Here is a 27,188-nt window from a genome sequence, read left to right as displayed (position 1 = left end):
TATTTATTTATTTATTTATATATTTATTTATTTCATTATTATCCATATGCCACTTCGAAAGAAATAGACAATTCCTGTATATCATTTATTTCACCTACTCATATATATATATATATTTATTTATATTAATTAATTAATTAATTTATATATTTATTTATTTATTTATTTATTATCCATATGCCACTTCGAAATAAATAGACAATTCCTGTATATCATTTATTTCACCTACTCAGGTGGATTTTGTGGATATCTCATTGTATGTTGCGATAAATGATGAGGTATTTGTCGTGATCTTAGCTATCAATTTACTTGTCGGCAGTGGTGACCTTATTGCGATATTATCCGCCAAGATAAGGTGTTATTATGAGCAACCTGTTTATGGATCGTGTAGATGACACTTTAGATTATTAAATGTATTCGTCACGCTCATTCCAGGGATGTCTTTACTTTGACGCGTTAACATCGATCGATGCTTCCGTTTCTTTTGTTAGTGCCCATCACGAGTTTTGATATTCAATCTATATGACTGGATGCGTATGTTGTAGGGTACGACGTCTTATGTGTCGCGCTAGCTTTTTTAGTAGTATGAGAACTTGGCTCTTTGAAAATTTATTACCAAAAACGTCTGTCATTTCAACTTTATTGGACAGAAAGACATTATTATTTTAACAAGTACTTGTTAGGACAGAACTACAGGGTGTACAGGCTTGTGTATCAGTACAACCCGTTTCTTGTTAGTGTTCACTGACTGTGTTTGATACAACCACACAGAAACCAATAAGAAACTGTATTTTCTACACTTTGAGGTAGCAAGATTGTAATTTCTTACTAGATTTATGTCTAAATGAAATACATCGTCTAAACGTACTGCACCTAGAGGCAGACAAGCCGGCGCTAATGTTTTGATATCTGCATTTGATGTATGCATAGTGGCACCTAAGTTCATTTTATTCAGAGAAAACGTTGCAAGAAACTGTATTCATTCAATGAATGACAATAATCTTACTATCACTGCTACATTTTATCGTCTGGCTCAACAAACATAATATTACAAACTGCTACATTTTATCGTCTGGTTCAACAAAAATACACTTATTAACATTGCTACATTTGTATCGTCTGGCTCAACAAAATTAATCTTACAAACAGTGCTACATTTTATCGTCTGGGTCAACAAAATTAATCTTACAAACAGTGCTACATTTTATCGTCTGGCTCAACAAAATTAATCTTACAAACATTGCTACATTATCATCGTCTTGCTTGGCAAATATCTCTGTTTGTAAAAAAAAATGTAGCAATGTTAGTACGATTTTAGTCGAGCCAGGCGACGTTTTATTTCAGGTTTCGTGATTTTAAATTGTGAATCATCACGAACAGAGAAATAAGAACAGGTTTGTGTTTTACAACACTCTGGCTACTATCTGTTAAACAAACTTGAAATTTGTCTCGAAATTTTTTAACAAACATCACTGAATTATTCTTACAAGAGTTTTTAGAAAAAATCTAAAGTCGTAGAGATCGAAGTTGTGCAGTGCATCTGTCGGAGGGTGAAGTAATATTCCACTTGGTATAAGTATAAATCCACGACTGAAATAGCACAACTTTCCGGTATCATGCCTCTTCTAACATGATGTACATGCACACCCTTGGGGATTGCTCCCCTGTTTTGTCGGAAATCGCATCTTTTAACTTACTTTATGACGTTATACCTGTGACGAAATTCACACTTGACAAAATAAGGACAATATGAATATTTCATCTTGGAGTAATTTGAATCTACATGCACCGTAGACAACTCGTTTGAATATTTTATCAGTTAATATATATTGAACAGGTCAACTATAGTGATGATGATGTCGGTACGAAGTCCTGAACTTTGACAGTAATGAAGATTTCACTTGTAAAATGTAGCAGAGCAGTTTGTATCTAATTAGCATAACCGTAAATTTCCAAGAATTCATTAGACGCATGGTGCTATCAGTGGATTATTAAATATCAAACTAACATACGTCCTGTGACGTAGTATTATCTGATTGGTCAGCTATGATGTAGTTTACTCGTAGTCAAAGGACTAAAACTACTGACTATACTATTTCAGCTATCTTAACTGCCATTTTGATTGTTTGATTATCACGCATCCCCAAGTCTGCAAACACTCTTTAGATCTGCTAGTCTAGAATTGCATCCCTACACAGAACCTGATTGGTCGAATGCGTAATTACACATATTTAAATAGGACAATCAGGTGACATGATGAATCCATAATAAGGTGTCATCATGAGAGGTTTGATGGGATACAGATTCTATTCCATTCCAGTTTATGTGAATTTAAAATTGCACATGTCATTGTGGCGGGGCCGGGCTTAATTACCGCCATATCTAAAGAGCATTTGAAGGCTCGTCCTTCAAACAATGAAACTGACGGTCACGATAGCTGTAAAGGTGTTGTAGCGTTTCCATTCAAGAAAACAGGTAGGCTACAGTTAGGATGTTTAGCTGTCATGATAACTGGTGTATAACATATGCCCATACGTTATATTATAACATATATCAAAACAAAACCCCAATAGCTTGAAGGGGTACAGACTGCAGTCGTTGTCTTTTGGGTTTAGTTTAGTTTCGTAATGAAATGTCATCAACGACAGGTTACTAACTCACATCAGACACCCCCCCCCCTCACACACACACACACACACACATACATACACACACAGACACAGACACAGACACTCACACACACACACACACACACACACACACACATGTACAAACAGCCAGACGCGCGCGCGCGCGCGCCAGATTGGACATTTCCAAATGAAAGACCAAATCTAGCTGTTTCTACTATATTCTTTATTTAGTATTTAGCGTAATATCATATCTAATGAACTCATCTGATCACGTTAGATTTTGTTATATTGTCATTTTTGCAGTACTGCAATATTTTTAAACATCCCAACCTTCAAAATATATCTTCAAGAGCTTAATTTCGAAATTTGTACTACTAATTACGCATCTAAGATTTAGAAATGGCGTTGAAATATCTTTTTATTCAGGTCTAGCTACCGGGAACGCAAACGAATACAAGATCCCCCCCCCCAAAAAAAAAAAAATGGAAAACACAGGCGATGAATGGCAACAGGTGTACTTCCGAGAATGAAGTAAACGTTGAAGATTTCTGAATATATTATATTGACTAACATGAACAATTAAACATTGACTAGGTATTCCACATCTTAATGTCCATATGGAATACATGAACTGCAGATGATTATGCCGATGCGATAATACACCTCAGAATGATAAATGATGTACTGTCTTGAGCAAAATGGAGATAGTTTACATGTATGTATGTCTTAAGGGGAATAACGACATAGCACCTTGCTTTCTCTCGATACACGTTATACACAGCCTATCAGTTGTTAGGTGCCGATATCAACGTTCCTCTCAATTCATTAAATGCTAAAAAGCTACTATTTCTAAGCATGATATTCTGGTTACTTCTATAAGGTGTCAATAATTACATTGATAACAATTTATTAGATGTGACATGTAAACTTAATGTGATGTGCCCCACGGGTGTAGAAATATCATGGGGTTTTGTATATCACATTGGCCTATGAATTATTCACTGTAACATGTAGTACCCCATCGTCTACTATCTGACGACAGTGCTTTTTTGTAATAAATCATGACAAACAGTTTTAATTTATACGTTCGTACACTATAATAAACATGTGTATTTATATTAGCAAATATGTCGGTTTCAGGTCGGGCAGGCTTGTATTATTTTTGGAGATAGTGCTTAAATTAATCGGTGCTGTGAGAATTTCTGTCAGATGACATTCCACCGAGATGTGATATATTTCAGTGTTTATTTCAATTAATGAGTTTCCTAACACCAGTACTCTTGTAAATGACATCCTGAAAATTAAACCTAATTTGTAAGCTTAGAATAGAATGTTTCACAACTACTGGTATTGACAGACTGGCTAAATTTGATAAATCTGCACTGTGGAAAAGTTCACATAATTAATGAACATGTGTATAGTGATTCTGACCTGACATTCTTTTGAAGTTTTTGATGACGTTCCTTAAATATTTGAATATTTTGTTGACACCATTACGCTATTTCTTTTATACAAACGTCGTTTCAGAAGACTACACAGTAGAAGTCCCCTGACAAGTTAATACATTGGCAAGAGGATTACTTGCTAAATAGGGGACGGCATCGTTCAATATTACTCTAGTTGCCGGCATCTAAACAGAGCTAAGGAAATAAATAGTCCGCCATTCAGAGAAGGACTGGACCGTTTGGCGCATTTTGAACGGGCGCAGAAATTAACATAAACTATAAATATTTTTTTATCCTTACAGTAAAATTAGACATTTTATAGTATAAAAATGTTGATTAGTTAGTTGCTGGTATGACAAATTTGTTGCAGTATCTGGGGTTTTCGTGGTGATATCCCAGACGTTATATTGGTCACACCCATCAATTAACTTCATTTTAAAATTATTTGTGTCAATATTATATCTGTTTCGCTGTAATGAGGATTATAATGGCGTTGTTGACATAAGTGTACGACAGATGAAATTAATTGCTTGTACGCACGGTTACGTTTAATGATGGCGGCAATTCTCGAGATTGGATGAACGTTCTACACATAAAACCATTATAAAACAAAAATAGATAATTTTTGTAATTATTGGCATTTTATTCCGAATTTAGACATAATTTGATATAGACAAGCTTTACTTCCGTTGTTGCAGTCGAAAATCGGGCGGGAATGTGGAAAACAATTCAGGAAATACTTGTATTTGTTTGTTGTCAAATTTTAAAGGTGCGTTGTGGGTGTAATTTTGTTGGTTTCTGTGGTTAACTTAAATTTTGATCCCTCATTTAAAATATCTTTACATTGTTGAAACGACTAAATGTTCCCACTAGGTAATCAGCTATGACGTAAAACAATATCATGACGTATTTTTGTGGTTACAAAAAAATCAACAAACGCCATGGTATGACTTGGACAGGAAAGTGTTTGGCTTTAAACAGGCGTACGAGAATAATTTACATTTTGTAATGTTTTCTGAAACAAGAAGTTGTCTTTCTGATGTCGAATATTTATGACGTGATGTCTTTAAGTAAAACTCATCAATTGTTGAACAATATTCCTGAATGATAGTTGGATTTTCTGTCACTAGTTGCCAGTATCCATTCTGTAGTGAGGATGAAATCTGTAATGGCGGGAACATGAAAGCCAACAAATCACTTCTGGTTTGTATATGCCTCGGATTAGCCTAGGCTTTCATGGGATGAGTTATTGCTATACTCTTTGGTGTGTTTTTGTGTCAGTATTCTTAGCAAACAACACCGTGGCTTTAGACGTGGACACAGTAAAGTGGTACAGTGATGGGTGAAACATTCAAGTGTATGAATTTGCAGATAGACTAATCAAGCAACACACCATGAAATATTTATAAAGGCTTTATTGAACGTTTGTGGACTCAATTGAACAATTTTTTGTCAAGTTGCTAGACACGATTCGACATGTTTTCGAAATAGGTATAGTATAAGAATATTCAAATTGCCATCAAATTGCAGACCAGACCCCCTAGTAAGTATATTCAAATAACAGTAACCACCATGCACCATCAAATTGCAGACCAGACCCCCTTAGTAAATACTTCGGCTATCGAGATGTTGGCAAACTGAGAAAAACACAAGCTAAAGCTAGTGTTACATCCTGATATGAATTATCAGTGAACATTGGTGTAGTTACACTCACAACAGGGTGGCGTCTCTGATAGCAAGTCTTCCTCAAATGGCCACACATTCAACATCATTAAAAAGAAATACATAAGGAACGAGTGAGACAGTCCGAATAAATAGATGTAATCCGACGTTTCGAATAAAAATTCTTTATAAAGAAAATCAAGGCACGACACAATAGGTTAACACATGATTATATCTGAATGTTATGGAATAAAACGACAAACGCGTGAGATTGACGGTTACAGGCGTACAAAGATCTAAAATGCATACGTCATATTCAACATTATTCGTTGTTTGCACTATCTTGATTACAGGGTGACTAAGGCACCATCCACTTGTGTAGGAATAGCGAGACCGTGTCTACTGCTGATAGCAGGATTTCCATAGTAGTAATTCTTAAATGCCAATGTCAACAATATAGTGTTTAGTATGATTCCCCATTCGTAATGCTTGCCTGCCTGAAATATCTTTCCATCAACAATGTAAATTCATTATTCGTTCCCATCCCAACACAGCATCTCGACGCCTCCCTAATCCTCTCAACCCAATATTCCGTTATCCATTCAAACCATTACCGTAAATCATCTTGTTTTCCTTCACCTGTATCCCTGGTTATCGTGTCATGTTTCATTCCAGATAACAAATAGAGTGAGGGAAAGAAAGATTTGACGTTTTATACGAACATACTAAGCATTTACTGTTGTGTATGTATGTATGTATGTATGTATGTATGTATGTATGTATGTATGTATGTATGTATGTATGTATGTGTGTATGTGTGTATGTGTGTATGTGTGTATGTGTGTATGTATGTATGTATGTATGTATGTATGTATGTATGTATGTATGTATGTATGTATGTATGTATGTATGTATGTATGTGTTTGTGTGTATGTATGTATGTGTGTATGGATGTATGTACGTATGTATGTATGTATGTATGTATGTATGTATGTATGTATGTATGTATGTATGTATGTATGTATGTATGTATATGTATGTATGTATGTACGTATGTACGTATGCGTCTGTCTGTCTCAGCTGTCTGTCTATCTATCTATCTGTCTGTCTATATAATCACATGTAGCTACATATCTACTGCATTAGATTATATTATGTTGTTCTTGTTTGAAATTGTAATAATGATGACAGTGATACAGATAGCGTTGCTATTTTAAAACTATGCAGGCTCTCAAAGGTCAGTCAACAAATACACGTACGTAATGATGAGTGATGACTTGTGAATTATAAATGTCTTAACGTCATTCTATATATTGCTTGCAACACGCTGTCCTCATTCGTACTTGAATATAACACCAATGCATGTTTCAACAAATCCAAGCTGACCAGCTGTTAGTCATACACCTGGTAACACTTGACCTTGTTATAGGTATACATATGAAAAAACCAATCATCCAAAATAGAACGTGATAATTATGTTTGTACATCAATCTCTGGCTACACGTAGTGTAGGATTACATATAACAATACTAGCACTCGAAACTCTATCCTCAGCATTAGGGATCGACCGCCTAAGAATAGTTTGTAACATTTCAATGTTCGTTGACCCATTCACTGTCAGATCTTCTCTATTTTCACTTTTGAGAAGTTTGCAGTTCTACTCACTTTTGAAACAAATGAATTCTATGATTCTATGCTAATTTGAAAATAAAAAGTGAAAAAATAACTGAAAATGGTCGATTTTTGGTTTAATATTTTTGGCGGGAAGTTGAGAGGATTTATCGGTTACTCAGAATTTCGTGTATATATGTTTCATAGAGAACAGTGAGTAATGTAACCCATACGTGTACAACGACCGTACCTTTATTTCCAATATCGCGCCGTGAGATAGTGAAGGAAATGTATATGTGTGATGATGGCGTGCATGGCGTGCATGGCGTGCATGGCGTGCATGGCTTGCTTACAAAACTATCACATAAATACATTCCAGATAGAAATATTTCAGGAATTAAATATTCCAGAATAGAGTGTTTTTATGATAAATCATCTTTTAATAATTTAACACCAGTGCTAATTTAAATTCGGCTCTAAGTATTGTTGTAATGCGTGCTATTTGTAGTATTTCGAATATAATGAATACTGTATGGCGATCAGATCAAATTATTAATTGCTGTAGTTACATTGTCTGCCTAGTGGACATCACTAACACAAATATACATTCACACTATACATATTTAGAATCAAGTATGAATGGACGCTTGGTAACCAAGATGTTTTTCAATCGAATTTATAGACCATCAAAAATTTTATTATATTAGGTAGTCAGTTTGAGTAGCATAAATAATTTTAATATACACAATTCTAGTTAATACGAACAATTACATTGTATGTATGTATGTATGTATGTATGTATGTATGTATGTATGTATGTATGTATGTATGTATGTATGTATGTATGTATGTATGTATGTATGTGGGTGGGTAGGTAGGTAGGTAGGTACATACGTACATACAAAGGCTCACTTGCGCCCTGTGGTTACCTTATGTATATATGTTTGCGTGTGTGTGTGTGTGTGTGTGTGTGTGTGTGTGTGTGTGTGTGTGTGTGTGTGCATATGTACATGTATGCACGCATGTGTCAATGAAAATGGAATTAATCTTTACCTACTGTTCACTATGTGTTCAACTCCTTTACTGTTCACTATGCGATGATTATTTCACTTTTATGTCATGTTTTATGATGACCACACTGGCAGTAGTTGTTAATATAACTGGACACAACCCACTGAAAATATCGTGTGCCAGACATTCAATAAAATCTTATACTGTTGCAGTCAGTTTAATTTGACTGTGTCGTCCCAAAAGGGCTTCTTTTAATGGAACTAGTAGTATATTCCTATCGTTGCTCAAACATCTGGAAATGCAATATTTAATGTTACTCTATAAAACAAATGAAGGACTTACTACAGGAGATGCGTTAGAATTCAGTTTGTAAATTGATACGGTGGTACTGCCGATATTCTGATTAAATGGTCAAGTGATCAAATTTGATCCAAGTGTCACCTGACCTGCGTTTGACCTCCTGTATATTGATGGCAACATGTTGTTAGTTGGCACTCTGTCATATTATACGCCAAAAACGTGTATATTGTTTTTTACGACTCGTTCATTTGGCCTTCCGTTGGCACAGTGTTGAATGATGGCGTTCATCTTGTAACAATGAATTCCATATCAATTAAATTCATTGTAGTATGCTACCTGTTACTGATACAGCTGGCACACGCAAATTGCAAACGATGCATTTGAAAAGACTAAATGAACACGTAATGTGTTTTCTCCAAAGAAAAGACGCGGTTGTAGAATTTTAAATAAGCGTTTGGTGTTATAATATTTATAAACTTTTTTCATTTTAAAATTTAAAGAGACAGGCTAATCCAAAAAAATGAAGTCATTTTCATAAACTATGGGTTCTGGAGAGTCATTTCATGATTTTACATCACCTACATTTACTTGCGATTCCAAGTTGATATTGTTCCTTTGTAGGGTATCTGTGCTGTGGGACAATGCATCCTGGAGTCAGTAGAAATAATATATTCAAATTGCACAATGAATATTCATGAGAGATGTTTTACGCTGATGGGTATAGACACTCAGCACTCACGAATATTCAGTGATGAAATATTATGAATTGACTCTCCAGAACCGTAGTTTATGAAAATGACTTCATTTCCTGGAGTGTCGGTCCCCTTTGACTACAAATTCATCACCATGTCAGATTATGGTATCTCCTCAACACTTTACGTTTGAATGTTTGTGTGGACGAAGTCTCCCCGAACGATTACCCATGGAGTCGCCCCTCCCCCTCCGTCCCCGCTACCCCAGGTTAGACAGTATTTAGTATTTGAGTTTACTGTGATCTGTATAGAACGGGAAATACAATAATTACCGAGTCACACAACCCAGGCTGTTATCCATCGATACTTGTAAAACAAAGCTAACAGCTGTCGTCCTGTCCACATACCCTTACTTTGACGGGCAGACATTTTAATTGCCCCCCCCCCCCCCATGCAACGATGTAAAATACTGAAGGACACCGAACAGCAGTTTCCAGGTAACGAAATGATAAGACTAAATATGTTGCCTTGGAGATGCATGAATATAGTTTGTACATGTAACCTAGCATACGTTGTTGCCTGTCTTTAATATTCAAATGTACATGCAGTAGTTGTGTAATATAAACACGTTCACATAACATTTAAAGCGTACGACTATGCAAGCACTTAGTAGATAGCGTCTAATATGTACATGTATACCTCTTTTAGTGAGCATGTTAAATATAGACGTGTGCATGCCCTGTCCCGTGATACAGCGTTGTATTTACGACGCTAAACTAATCAATGGTACCGGTTCTCAGTAAAAAAAAACACCCATCGCATTCAAATTATAAAATACCGTATGAATGCTAAGTGCTAGTGAATCAGGGGAGTCAATCAAACCCCACCACACCCCACCCACCCCTAATTCTTACATCCGACACGTCCAGAATTGTCCTAGCTAAACTTACATGTAATAGTTTGCTAACTCTAGTTGTGTATTTCTGTAGTTTTGAAATATCGATTCATTCTCAACTGGGATTCTAATCAAAACTTAATCACTTTCAATCTTCAATACAAATCCAATGCACTTTAAACACTAAATTCTTGATGTAGTCAAAGGGATACATAATACAACATGACAGCGTCTCCTAGGCGTCGGCAGAAGTAAACGGCTTTGAATTATTTAGCCCTGTCAGCATTATATTAAAGAAAAACGATACCGGCATATAAAGGAATTTAAAATACAGCCGGCATACTAGTACTATACCTCGCACTTCTAACAAGAACCCGACAATTCATGTGATTGCCTGTTGGGTATTCATGCATACAAATACAGCCATGTTGCATGTTGGTACACAGATCACTGCACAGGATAGATTACTTGGCCACTTTTATCTCGCTTTCAAATCCTGGTGGTGTTTCGTAAAAAATTAGAATGTCTGACAGAATTTCCCGTAAATGCGCGGCTGATCTTCATTGCAATTACAGGTGATCTCTGAAGAGACCCATGCAATGATTTATTCGATAGACGTTTCTAGACACTGTACATGGGATTTACCATCAGCATGCAGTTTCGATTGGATGACGTATCAAGTCCAATGACATTGGCCACAAGCCTTCAAGCACAATAAAAATCACATGATCATTTCTTCTAAAGTGTCTTCTCTAGATCTATATTTGGTTAATGATGTAAACAGTAACATCATGCAAATTACTACCATCACAAATGCTTCTACGGGGTTAGTCGCATATCCAACTTGACATTGGCCACAAAGACCACACAATTCAACGTTTTCAGTGTGAAAGGCCAAGCTCTGCTAAAACCTTGTAGCAAGTCTCACCGAACTTGATAACTCGTCTTATCGAAAGTACATGCTCATATTGAATCTTCTGTAGCACAATCTGTTATCTGGTTAGAAATTCAATCTATATTATTTAAAGCATCATTCATTTCAAAGGGGATTTCATTTTTCGATTGATTTATTGTGGAACTGACTTGACAGCCATATAAAATGTTGTGGACAGATGTTCATCATCCCACAAGTTGTGACCTTCTGCCATACACACTGTCATTTATGAAATTATCATAAAAAGTTGAACACAAGCTTCAAGGAACCTGAACGCACACTCTAAAGATTTTGACGCTTCGGACGTGTCCCATGTGTTCAGTTTAGCGTTGTTTGTGTCAAAAAACATAAAACACTAGTATTCAGATCTAGAATGCATGTGTGCTATTCTTGTTCTGAACACTTACTTTGTGTTCAAAAACTGTTACAGTGTTCTGATGCGTCAATAGTGTTCTAGTTCATAAGATTTTGAACATATGTTATGCCTTCAAAAATAAAAAAACACTTCTAAATCTGAACACATGCGTTCTATTATTTATATTGAACACATATACTGCGTTCAAAATCTGTTACAATTAAGTGTTCAGGAACTGAACACATTACTTTAGAGTGCAGGCTTACATGATATGTACATGTATGTTAAGCTGTGCGTATGTTATATATTGTAATTATGTTATATATACGTTGTACACTATATGTATGTTATACTTATGCTATACTTATGCTATACTTATATTATACTGTTATATATATGTTATACTTGTTATTCTTATGCTATATATGTTATACAGAAGAAAAGCAATCCCTATCATAGTATGTTATTTTTTGTCGATAATAATCTTATTTCATTTCTTGAAGAGCCCAGCCCAATCCAATGGCCCAATGTTTTAGGATATAACCGAATACAGTACATTTATATGAAGTGAATTCCTAAAAATGATGATTCTGAATACATACACTGGGAAGTCCATTTTGGATTTAATGAAGGATATACATTAATTAAATGAAGATATACACGATATAAATGATCTCCACCGAAACTCCACAACCTAAGACACGTAAAATCGCAATTGACACAATTTACCATAAATGTTCTATCAGTAGAATACAATGACCGCCCATTATGAGACCTTGCAGGGCAATAAAGTCCTTGTACTGTCATAAATTTACAATTTCAGTGTGATGAATGGCTTGCATGGTGTGTCTGTCAGTCAGTCAGTCTCTCTGTCTTTCTGTTATCCATCCATCCATATTTCTAATTATCTTTTCACTATCTGTGTGTATCGCTATCTCAGTATGTATGTGTGTGCGTGTGTGTGTGCATGCGTGTGATGTGTGTGAAGGCAGGAAGCATACATACATACATACATACATACATACATACATACATACATACATACATATATACATACATACATACATACATACATACATACATACATACATACATGTTTTACATATTTGCTGTCATTACCACTTTTAACATTGCGAATGTAGCAAGTTACCGTTCAAAATGTTTATAAATGTAAGTTACAATTATCATTGGTAGACACAGTTGATAATTAGTATTTACCATGTCTAGTCAAGGTTGATGAACTACTTACATTAACAATTCAGACTGTCGACAAGGATAACATGGAATGAAAATAAGGTCACATTTCATTATGTATCGTACTCTAGGGGATACCAGATTGAACGTTAAATTCATGTCAAGTAACAAGTTGGTCGTAAAACCTCGTCAACTCACGACACAGCAGGATGCAGAATGTTGAATCCTACATTGGCGATGTGGCGCCATTCAGTAACTGCTTGCTACCTGAGTAAATTAACTATGTTCTATCATGATATTGTGCTAGCATGATATTAATGGCTATGCAAATAAGTACAGACGTACTAAACTGTATTGTATACAATAGACACCGGTGGAAAGATAAACAACAAGGCGGAGCCGCGTTGTTTATCTTTCCACCGGTGTCTATTGTACTTATGCCCGACAAGTTCACAGGATGGCAGGATTAGTCCATCTCACCCTTGCTAGACTAGATTAAGATAAAGTACACACTGTCTCACCCCTTGCCACGCTAGGTGATGATAATAACTGAGATAAAAGTGTACACATTCGGGTGAGGACACACACAGCATGCAGTGTTCACGGCGAAGAAATAAGCCATACAACATTCACAAGCCCTGATATGACTGAACAACGAGACGTGTCTAATATTATAGTGTAGCTCATCTGAAGATCTGTGTAAAATTCGTTTTTTAAATGTTTACCGTTTCTTTTGAATGGTAACAGTTGTGCCCTTCATCCTTAAACCCTTACTGTGCAGTCACTACTCCATTCATGGTACAGTAGTATTACTTATTTTTAATACTACTCGCCACAACTATTTTTCTCCGTAATTAAGTTCTCCTCGTAATTTTGGCAAATTATTTTGGTCCGGGTCGTACTCTTGTATTTCATTCTTGAGACCATGGAGGCTCCCCTTCTATACTTCCATGTGCAGGCATATGGTTACTGACTTTGCCGGACTGGTTTTACTTGAACTACAAAGGTCAACCCAATTCACACCTTCTAAGTCCCCCTTTGTCTTACACTATCCAATACTGATAAGACTTCAGCGGCAACTCAGACAAGGAGGTGGTTATAACCCGCTACACAAACTTTAATATTAGCTCCGGTAGAGGACTGCTAATCCCGTACATGTCAAACAATGTGTCAACATTATGACAGATAAAGGGCATAAAGTGTCATATACATGCATTTATTAAAGGAACAACGCTGGGTTCAAAGTTCACAATGTACACCAAAAGAGTGCTACATATGGATATTCTTAAGTTCTTCTTAAATTTGCATATATGCAAATATAAAATCATAAATACTAACATGTAAAGGCGATTTAGCACATTTTCTCATTGGGTGGATGTTATATAGAGCTCTAAAATTACATTTCTATAGAACTCTATAATTATACATTTTAAGGTTATTCAAGTCACGATATTTGTATTTTTTGTAATCACGTCGTTGATTCCGTATTGTAACTAACATTTACCCTTCCTGAAAACAAACAATCATTATATCGAATCTATTTTCCATATCTCAATCCTATCACTGTAGAACAGGCAAGTCGACGCCATTCTCGCGACTTAGTGTATTTTTTGGATTACCGCAATTCCAAAGAGACGCCCAGGTGTTGTTGTTGTTGTTGTTGTTGTTGTTGTTGTTGTTGTTGTTGGAATAGACAACTGGTATATTGGTGTTGATGTATGCATCTGATGAGTTCAGATGAAAAGCATGCTAGTAATGTATAAATGATGACTCATCAAAAATACAAACAAAACGATTGACGTGCATAAAGCCGAATATAGTTTGGTATAAATTAAACATAATTTTATGTTTATAGAAATGAGTAACTAAAGTGTTTTTATATTCTACGATAATGATTAGTAACACTCTCATGCCTTAGACCGTACATACATACATACATACATACATACATACATACATACATACATACATACATACATACATACATACATACGCACGCACGCACGCACGCACGCACATACATACATACATACATACATATGTATGTATGTATGTATTAGAAATGTTCGGGTTGTCACCTCATTTTGACTTATTTTTAGAAATGTTCGGGTTGTCACCTGGCATTTCTCTGTCTCGCCAATTTTTCCTTTGAAAAAGAATATTTATTCGAAACGTCGGATTTAACAGCTATATATACGGACTGGTTTATTAGTTCCTTATGCATTTCTTTCTACATACATACATACATACATACATACATACATACATACATACATACATACATACATACATACACACACACACACACACATACATACATACATACATACATACGCACGCACGCACACACACACACACATACATACATACATACATACATACATACACACACACACACACATACATACATACATACATACATACATACATACATACATACATACATACATACATACATACATTCGTCATTGTAAAATTATCTTCATAGGACTCAGATGTCTATGACAGCCATATTGATTGCATTGTAGTAGTGATGCATGACAACCCTACCATACAGATGATAAATAAATAACATATGTTGCTACATCTGTTTATGTATGACGAAAACAAATCACTCAAAAAAACTTCAAATATATCAGTGTGGGGAACATTGCCAGAAAACCGTTAAGCAGCATATTTTATGAACTATAGTTTTTCTGATGACGTGGACAATCTCAGGCTATGACGTTATGCTCAATACTTGTCGTTCTTGTCGTTGTCGTTCTTGTCGTGGTCGTTGTTGTTGTTGTTGTTGTTGTTGTTGTTGTTGTTGTTGTAGTTGCTGCTGCTGCTGCTGTCGTCGTCGTCGTCGTCGTCGTTGTTGTTTTTGTTGTTGTTGTTGTTGTTGTTGTTGTTGTTGTACTAATATAGTAAACTATTGCATACGAATATTTCTAATGTCACTGTTCATATACAACAGTATTGATTGAGATTGTTTTTCTTTTAAAAATGTCGATTTCTAATTTCCACTTATATGGAACAGTCTACAGACAACGAATGTAGTCAGTCTCCTAGTTAACTCTTCATTACTTAGGGAAACACATTAAAACTCATCTTTTTTACAAGGACATTGTAAACACACTTTGAACTTCTTGGTTTTCGTGTTCAGCGTTTTTTTGAACATTACTGTGTACTGTAAATATAAACAAATTCTTCATTTACGTGCTGGTTAGGTGGTACTCATGTCGGGACTTGACACCATAGCATATTTTTAGGGCACTAAATTTGGGGAGAAAACCACGCAATTCTTTTTTTCCAATCCTCTTTGTGCATACCTCACCATCTCTAGTCCATTATGTCCACTCATATTGACTTGTACATATGTATTAGTGTGGATATGTAGCTGTGTTTTGTATATAAATAGTCGAAAATCGAATCACACACTCTTACAGTACTATACCAATGTACGGCAAAGTTAACCGTTTATTCAAGATATATAAAACTCAGAACAGTAACTCTGTTTTCTATCCACTTTTCACACCTGTCCACCAGATTTCAGGGACAGTCCTTGAAAAAAGTCTTTCATCGCCAACAAAATAACACATGTAACTGCCGTCCTTGTGAGATTTAATTTGTTTGGTGATTGAAATAATTTCAAATAGGTAGTCCAACAAAAGAAAGTGGCCATATAGAGCAAAGTACTACAAATAGAAGGTAATATATTATTGTAGTTTTTGATTATATAGCTGGCATAAAGTTCTATTGAATTGTATACTGCACGGAAATCAACCCACAAACTGTTTAATCCTGAGTATGACATCATGAATTGGACAATATGGCTTAACCTTCAAAATTGCAGCTAGCTACTATGAATAGGCCTCCCTCAGCTTAATTAACACAATTCAATGCTTCGAAATATCAGCACGCTATTTTCTTTTATTCAATTTTTAATAATATGTTCTGACAATAATGCTAAAGTCTCAATTACACAATATTGAAGTGAATACATCATGCGGTGGGTCATTACACTCTTGCCGTTTTCTGTTAGTGTAGCGTTTGTTATTCTGCAGGTAGTATGACAAATGAAGGAAGTGACGTCACTGCTATCGTCACTCTCATACGCATCATTCAAAACTGTCGGTGTGGTTATCTACCTAGTTCGTCTGCTCTTTACAACATCACGTGCTATCTAATGAATTTGTTCCTGATTCGTTTGCGTCCTTTCTGTACTTGGGTACAAGTTGAGCATAGACGGAGACGACGATAAAACTGATGAGTCCACCTACTAGTAAAAACGATGGCAAATTAAGAAGTGGCAAGGAGATTTAACAATAACGAATGTTTTTAGCCTTTTCCCGCCATGAAATGTGTTCGTACTGAGAGGCATTGGGCAGAACTAATTTAGTCTAACTATGTACGCATACTATTGCATGGGTTGGGAAATGTAATCTAGCATTGGATGCTACCAAGTCAACCATGACGTCAAACTTTGATTCCTATGTAAATCACCCTATTACTATACAACCCTAAATGTTATACATAAACACATTCACTTTGGAATTAGATTTGCTTTGATGGATACTTTCAATGTATACACTTTGCACAGTTTTCTGTGTATGAACGCTGTCTAGATATGTAGGGATTGAATACGAGACTGCTGGCCTGTAAAACTAAACGTATATGCCCATGGCACATATTTTGTACATACCTTGTGCCTCGTCGACTTGAAAACGAGACTGAGTCTCTTTAAATCATTAGTATTATCTTATCAATATGCAATGGGCCACCAAAGATTACATAGGACCATTCCTTTTGTTCTGGACCAAGGAATGCTGTATTTTGCCAAACAACTGTTTTTTCGCAATTTGAATTTAGTTGTAATCCTACTACGAATTGGACCTTTAATCATGAGGGGATGGACGGACGGACAGACAGACAGACAGACAGACAGACAGACAGACAGACAGACAGATAGACAGACAGACAGACAGACAGACAGACAGACAGACAGACAGACAGACTATTTGGCTAACAGTAAAAAATGTCAGGTTTTGATAAGATGGTAGTGTTATCATAATAACCAGTGTCGTTGACAAATTAGCACGTTATGTTAGACATAGCAGTAATGCAGCCCTACGTGACCCGGTCACAACCCCAATGCAATGTGTCAACAGCAGACATTAAATTATGCTTGATATTAATAACAGACAGCGCGTGTCCGTCCACGCGGTACAAATAATTCGATATGTCGAAAGTGGATCATGCAAAGACAGAGTTATTGCTTTGAGTCGCAACAAATTGAAGCTGGTGAAAGACATTAATACGACTTACTGACACTAAACGTCGGCTAAAAACTGACATTATCGATACTAAATGAGCGCTTAATAGCACACATTACACCTCAGTCTCGAAATTGCGCCAAATGCTGTTTCCGTTAGAAGATTAATGGCTGACCTCAATGACAATTTTGTCTGCGATTAATATGTGGAGATACTTCCAAGAGATAGGTAACGCGGAGACTGAGATTGTGTGTGTTTTTAAAAGTGGGTTCATGTCACGTTTAAAGTGTTTGTGAGATACCGATTACAGCGAGAAATGATTTCAAAGCATGGAGAGATAGTTAGGTATGGTGTTATACCGTTCGATGATTGCCTGGATCAATACTGACTGAATAATGAAATTCGAGGAGCGCAAAGTTGGTTGCCGTGGTTTTTATATAAACTAATTGTTTTTTCTAACACTGCTACTAAATTGCTCTAAAAGCAATTAAAAAAATGAATGCGGATAATACACAGTAAATTAGATATAAAAGGGGACCGCACGGACTCCATTAAGAATGTTGTCTCAACTCTGATTTTAAAGCTTGTGATTTCAACTAACCATCGTAAATTTAATTTATAACACGTGAAAATATAATCAGAATTCTCACAAAGTAAATTAATTACTTGCAGAGCTTATTTGTAATAGAATCATTTTCACAGACGAGGTTATAATGGTTTCAGACAAGACCGTGTCATGTACACACTCACTTCCGAAAGAACATTTTTACAGGCGAAGTTGTAGTGTTTTCAGACAAGACGGTGTCATATACACACTTCTGATCGAACAATTTTCACAGACGAAGTTCTAATGTTCAGACAAGACCGTGTCACTCAAACACTTGTGAAAGAACAATTTTCACAGGCGAAGTTTTGATGATTTTTAGACAAGACGGTATCAGCACACACTTTTGAACGAACATTTTTCACGTAGGGAGTTTTGATGTTCTTAGACATGAGGACTGATAATCCTGTGATAATTAGGTTGAAACAGTTATCAGAGAGATGTTCTTTGGTCGGGTTATTGTCAAAGATTGTATCAGTTAAGTGAGAAGTGATGTTTCAAGTAGTTGCGTCCTCCGATTCGGAAATACATTTTATCAGACAAACAGACACATTTTTGCCAACAATTCTACAGTATATGCATAGTAACTTATACTGATCTGATAAATAGCAATTCGTCGACTTTTATTTCAAACTGGGTAAAGAATTTCCGTTTTAAAATTTGTATTCACCTTATACACTTATGTTCAAACCCGCCATATTGAATGGTGCATTTTGGGAAATGTGTCATTTTGAGTGTGCATGTGTATGTATTCATCACTGTTGTACGAAATGTATTACATTGTAACTATAAAGAATTGTATAGGATGGGTGAATGCGGGTATTTGCAGATGGTGAGCCATTTTTAAACAGCAATTACAGTTGATAACCGATTTTTTTTTTCGTGAACCGACATCAGAACATCAAACTAAGTATTATCAGACCAACTTGGTTTTCTTTTTTCCTACAAGGACAAGTATAGTATGGTATTATTATATAAATCGTTAAATTATCAAATACAGTCTGATAACAAATTGAGAACAACGTGCAAATAAGACTCTGAAAAGGGCAGATGAGTTTTCATTACTATCTTTGATGACATTCTGTTGCTTCATGTGGCACTGAAGTACAAATCATGCATTGATTCACGTTAGTAAGAGTTTCAAATATACGGGAGGGGAGGTTTAAGACAAATTCGCTTGTGAGAAAATATGAAAATCAGCTACAGTCCCTGCAAGCCAAAGTCTGTTACGCGGGAAAATGATAAAGTAGTGTGAATGACATGTCATATATATTATGCAAGGTCAGTGCGGGACACCTGGGAGACATATTGTACAGTTCCTCTAACTCATTGAGTTGAGAGACAGACACCTGCCAAATCTACCGAACAGATCATGGGTAATTGGATAACTGAGGGAACAATGATAACTTGTACGTCGAATATTGTAAAAAGTCAATTGTACAAATAGTGAAATCTTCGCAATTAACTCTTGGAGTTGTAAGATCACGGAGTTCAAAATCTGTCAAACCGTATTTCATTGGAAATATGTTCTACGTAACCCCATCACAAGATTGGTACAATAAACTTTTAGACTAGATTAGTTACATACAAGTTATTGATTTCCTGCAGGCATGTCAGAGTCACCACAGCTATAGTTCACTGTATCCTATCAGGCGTTGAGGACAAAATCTTGCTACGAGTTTGACAGATCGTGTTGTTCAGTTTGTTGCCAAAATGGACAATGAAATTCGTACTTTTCTGTAGCTTTATGGAATATCGGACTTCATTTTAGGTTAGAATCGTATTAAAGTTCCTTATTCATGAATTCGTAGCAAACGGTTTGCTACAAAATGATCAAAGTCATATTTTTTTTTTTTTTTACACATTTTCATTAAAGTATGGTACATATATTTTGTAACCTACATGTGAAGATGACCCATCTCTTTTCTTGACTGCTAAATACATACGTATTAATTTATACTAATTAGTAAAAAAAAATACATTTTTACTGATGTCGCACCGGGGGTGCCTTTTTCAAAAGCTTTGATTTAAATTGGTAATAGATACTGTCATCATTAAGGTAAATGTTGACGTCATTTCAAAATTACACACAAGGTTAGCTTGACCTCGTCTACGGTAATGTCCGTACTTGTTGAGAGTTGTGATGTGTGTGAAGGAAATTGAGTAAGCCTTTCTGGCGCATTTTTAGTTCACTTTTCACTAAAATGACAACTTTACAGATAAGTTTCTCTATCTTATTGATATGTATTAAAAATGATAACGAGGCTTTAAAAAAGGAAATCGAATCTGATTAAAATCGACGACATATCGTGACCTTTGATGCCATGGTTTGATTTGACAAAATGTCACACGTAAGACGCCAACTAATAATTACTTTACAACTTAATTAAAGTGACAGGAATTAAATCAAGCATGGACGCAGTAAGACCTTGTCCGGGGTCAAATGTGGTATCGTGTGTCATACGATATGATACGACAAACCAATCAATCAATCAAGTAATCAATCAATCAAGTAATCAATCAATCAATCAATCAATCAATCAATCAATCAATCAATCACGATGAAACAACAACATTGGTCACGTTGTGGTTACATATGCGTAGTGGTCATGAATCACGTGAGCTCACTTGCAATGTCAAAGCATATACAAGTTAATTACCACTTTTGAGGAGTGTCGAAAGACTAACCATGCATACCCCCTCTCCTTTCCATTTCCTAAGCCAGTCTGTGGGATAGTTTCATATCGGGTTCAGATGTTAGCAATGGTTACAAGAATACCATCAAACCGATTTGAATATCACGTGATCGGGGCTGTGTATGTATCTACTGTGTACGACGATTTCCTTGATGAGATAATGTGTCAAACATTTATTTAAAAATAAGAATTTCTGTCAAATAATCGTGGTGCGGGAAAGTAGCAATTCTAGCACCAAATTCCCAAATGAGTATTATTTCTAAAATTCCAGTCTAAAACAAAGTTGACATTTGTCAAAAAGTTACAGAAAAACAAGAATTTTGTTAAACTAAACATTGTAAAATGTGTGTGTGTGTCTGTCTTTCTGTCTTTCTGTCTGTCTGTCTGTCTGTCTGTCTGTCTGTCTGTCTGTCTGTCTGTCTGTCTGTCTGTCTGTCTGTCTGTCTGTCTGTCTGCCTGTCTGTCTGTCTGTCTGTCTGTCTGTCTGTCTGTCTGTCCGTCCGTCCGTCTGTCTGTCTGTCTGTCTGTCTGTCTGTTTGACTTGTGTGAGGCAGCTATTGGCTGAAGCAGCCATAGAGTCTTCAGTTTGGCATCTATAAATCCACTAGTTGTCTCAAAAGCCTCAATGAAGTGTGAACATCAGAAAGAATTCACAAAATCTCCCCATCAGCTTCAAGTCGCTGATCGATTACTCTCACACAAAGAACATGAGTTCAGCGAAAACGTAGGTGTCACTCTAAAAGGGACAATTTTCCTAAATTGCATTTCAATACATTGTTCATGTGAATTGCGCGAATTGTGATATAAATATAATGTGCCTATTTTTCTGTATAGGTGTGCATGTAACCTTTCGAAAACAAATAACAATAACTTCATAAATCTACTTTGGCTATGTCAGCTAGCGGATAGTTTTTATCATGGCACAGCCGGGAGGTCAAAACCTTTTAGAGTCGTCTGAAGGAATAGATAAACATCGGCGTCTTTTCACAAGCGTGAACGAACAGATTACTTTATTGAATGAAAAAGAACAGCACTGCCAAGAATGTTACAATTCCCCCAGGGCATTGTGGAGATTTCTTTAGATTCACCAGAATTCGTTCCAATAATATCAAACTACGGTATTTCGTAATAGTAACTGTTGATGTAACACTTCTCTGCACAAGATGATCGTAAGGGACCATCGCACAATTTCGCACAACCCCTACCCCTAAACGAGCGTTCACAATTGTGATATCCACACGTTTATATATGTAAACCAGACCAAAAACTATCGTGGTCATATCACTACGATCGGTGCAATGTAAAAGCACGATGGTAAACATGAAGTTCCAACCTTATGAACCTGTTTACTGAGAAATACATCAAAATACTATGGAAATTTAGCACTGTATCTCACATTTAATTTAGAAGTAAATTTTATCACCTCATCAACATCTCGGTAATAAATACAGAAGCTGTTATCATTGAAGGCGTGAAAGTTTCCGAAATTTGGTTAAAAGTGCGAAAATGAAGTTCAGCAAACGCATTGACGTCAGACTCCCCCCCCCCCCCCCACGACGAGCGAACGAAGTTCGTTTATTGATGAGCTTGTATGACATTATGCGATGGTCCCTAAGCAGCCGTAGATCTATTTGAACCTCTTTTATTAATAGTGCATATATATACAAATTGAAGGTTACGATTTGATGACCCTCCTTTGGGCCATTCCATTATATGGAAGTAATAGCTTGACCGGAGGGCCTAATATGGCTTGTGATTGAACGAGTAACGAACTATCTAAGCTTATACGTGAGACGTTAACAAAGCATTATATCGCAAACTTTCCCTGCATACTATCTCACTTCCTAGCCCCTCTCCCAATAGTTCGCTATCTCCTTTTCTCACCCTCTCCACTTTTACTACTTTATATAAATTATTAGTAGTCCTACTCTTTGTACATTGATATGGTAATTAGTTAATTAGTTAATTAGTTAATCAATTTGACATACGTTCATCTGTAGACAACAAATCTATATCAATTAAGCGGTGAAATTAACAATATATGTGCTAGAAAAACAATAGAATCGCTAATGAAGAATGTAATACACGTGTAAATTAAATTTGGAACAAATCCAATTACGAAGACATTCACTATAACTTGATGAATACAATAGAAGCTGTGGACATACACACAAAGTGCTGATGATACATACGTACGTACCCGCTTAAAAGACCCAAATCACTATGATAACGATTATACAATTGTATATTTACTAAGTTGTTCAATTTTTCACTCACGTAACGACTTAATAGACTTTTACTAAGTGCTTTGCCAGTACTAAATGACGTCACTTTCTGCTCGGTACATAAGACGTCAACAACTTAAAGTTGTACAGATGAATACATTTCGTAACCATAGTTCAGTGTGCTCCATGTTGATAACTATTATAGTGAACGCAAAGCTGATGGAAATTTTCTCTTGTGATGATGATTACAATGCAGTCCACGTACTGATGTGTATGAATAAACGGCTAGCAACTCATTCACACACAAAAAAATCTAATAGGAATGTCACAGATTCAAATATTTTAAGAATTGAGAAGGTTGATACATGAATTCTTAGTATCACATTGGTAACACCCATGTTGGAATAGACCGCGCAGATTTTGTTGATAACAAGGTGACGACATATTGGTTAACGAATTGGAATGTTAAAGTCCTAATACTCACGCGATGCACATTCCTTCACACAGCATCGAATGTTCGTGAAATAGTCACCCAACATATATTATACAGTTGTCGAATCTACACAAGCAAAATTTGTATAGCATACATACGCCTACAGTTTTTCGAGACCTGTCGGTTTTGACGACAATTGTAACGATTCGTACGTTTATGTACCATTGTTATTGATCCATTCATTGCTCAATAACAGGAGGAAAGTTCAGTGTTAGTGCAGAGGAAAGCGGAGTACCCGGATAAAACCGGTGTTGTTTGGTAGAGTCAAACTGAACGACACTCTCCTTACCTACAGCGTGGTAAATTTAAAGAAACCCTGAATAGGTTCGAACCCCAACCACAATAGTAAGAGGCAAGTTTAACAACTCGGCCACCGACAGACAACCAAGCAATATGCAGTTAATTTTACACCCTGAAACATATTAACCCAGCATGTGCCCTTTGAATTTAAACTGAGTATTTTATTTATTTATTTATTTATTTATTTATTTATTTATTTATTTATTTATTTATTTATTTATTAATCTTTCATATACAAACCAGGACAAAAAAATACAGACGCACAGTTTTACAAGATATCCACCCACATTTCAGACTACATTCTTAAGATGTCTTTTAAATATCGATGAGTTCGGAGCTGTTCTATGGATAGGGGTAGATTGTTCCATAGAACAGCACCACTATAGTGAAATGCCCGTTTCCCATATTCAGTTTTAACTGTAGGGATGTATACGTTACCTTTACTGCATCATTAAATGGCACAAGATAAGTATATAAACTTTTTACTGCAAATAAAATCCCAATTAAACTATTCTAGTCCAGTATAATATTAATGTGGCTGCAAACCTTCTAGGACATTACAATTGTCTTCTGGCATTGTTAGAACACTTGATTGCATAGCAGGAATTTCCAGAACTTTTTTGATACGTATAATAAATTACGTCATCGGTTTGTTTAAAGGTCAATCTCAATATTTGCATACCTTCTATCATTACAATATCGTCTTCTGGCTTTTGTTAGAACAGTGGATTGCATCGTAGGAATTTCATGAACATTTTTCATGCGTATAGTAAATTACGTCATCGGATTGTTTATATTTGATATCTTAATACCAGGTTTGAGTTCAGTTAATTGCAAATGATTGTTAAGTATGCTTCAGTCTAAATAGAAGACTGTGAATACCTTTTACATATGCTGCATATATTATACCCCAAAAACATATCAACTCAACGTATGCCCCTTGAATTCAAACTGTGTGTATATTTATTTATTATCATTTTAATTATTCATTTTTTGAATTATTTATTCATTTATTCATCCATTCATTCGTCCATTCATTCATTCATTCATTCATTCATTCTCCCATTCATTCATCCATCCATCCATCCATCCATTCATTCATTCATTCATTCACATATTCATGCATTCATTCATCCATCCATTCATTCATTCATTCGTTCGTTCGTTCGTTCATTCATTCATTCATTCATATATTCATTCATCCATCCATCCATCCATCCATTCATTCATTCATTCATTCATTCATTCATATATTCATTCATCCATTCATTCAATCATTGATTCATTCATTCATTCATTCATTCATATATTCATTCATCCATTCATTCAATCATTGATTCATCCATCCATCCATTCATTCATTCATTCATTCATTCATATATTCATTCATCCATTCATTCAATCATTGATTCATTCATTCATTCATTCATTCATTCATATATTCATTCATTCATCCATCCATTCATTCATTCATCCATTCATATTCATTCATTCATTCATTCATTCATTCATTCATTCATTCATTCATTTGTTTACTTGGTTATCTAATTATTAACTTTAGTTAAAAGGGTAGTCCCTTTAACTGTAAGGCTTCCCTCGAAGGATCCCTCTAAATTATTGTAAATATTGCAATATGTATCTACAATTGTTGAATTCAAATTCAAAAATGATGTGCCGTTGTGTGTTTGAACTGCGACTATAGATGGCGGTGCTTGTATAGTTTTTCGCTTGAATGCACACTGTCAGTTGTCAAATGCGTTTGATGGTCCGATATTTATTGACGTAGTGAATGTCATTAGCTCATATTTTGAGTGATGAAGCGATACTCACTCATAATGACTTTAGTGGAAATCGATCCTTGTCAGAATGCAATCTACAGTTAATTATTACCAGAATTAGGGGCTAGAATCCAGAACAAATCGACAGTATACTTTATCCCATATGTCCGACTCCCATTAAGAATGTGTATCGTACTAGCATAAACTCAAAATAAGGCAATACATCATATGATAACCAGATATTGATGTATAATGGACGTCAATTTCTCCTTTAAAATATATTTCTCGTTATTTTCTATAGTTGAGCCCTCCAACGTAAAGGGATAAAAAAATTCCCTAGATATATTACACTGCTATATTTGTTCGATTTTCGTGTGAATCAATTTTCGAAATCACAAGCCCTGTATTTTATATGATTTACATATACATTTGTTTGAGGAATGATTGACACATTTTATAAAATTCATTGAGTAGCTTTATTAGGTTACAGTATGTCAAATTGATGACTAACCCCGTGAAAGTAATACTGTACCCGTTGTTAATTTCACCCACTTAGTTATTAGGTTCTGAATAGCGTGATAAACAAAAACTGAAAAACATGCCATGAAACTTAATAATATTTTCTACAATATCCACGAAAATTATTGTTCATTGAACGCAATCACCTAAGCCAACACACGCGATCTGCATTCGAATTAATGAACAATGTTCTCCGAGCATTTCACTTTTTGAATGTTTACACGCAAGCGGTACTTTTTAATGTCTCATTCCCATTAGTGTCAACATTTGGCAGGAAAAACAGTTGACTGACAGAGATGTAGAAAAGTTTGGTTCTGAATAAAAGAATAATCCTTTTTTATCTTTATGTTTCCACTGATAAAATAAGACTAATGCGAGAACCGGGGATTGAAACCTTGGCCTTTAAGTTGAAAGCAGTACATTACTCCATCCTGTCTCGCTATAAATTTGATAAATTTGTTTAACAGTTCTAATATTTACATTACAAATTAAAAGAAGGGCGTTGCCTTTTAAACTTACAATCATAAATAGTTTTTTCTCAATAATTACTAAATAGTTTAACAGTAACGAATAAAACACTAAAATA

Source organism: Glandiceps talaboti, chromosome 21 (assembly GCF_964340395.1).
Source record: "Glandiceps talaboti chromosome 21, keGlaTala1.1, whole genome shotgun sequence".
NCBI lineage: Eukaryota > Metazoa > Hemichordata > Enteropneusta > Spengelidae > Glandiceps > Glandiceps talaboti.
This window is presented reverse-complemented; position numbering follows the sequence as displayed.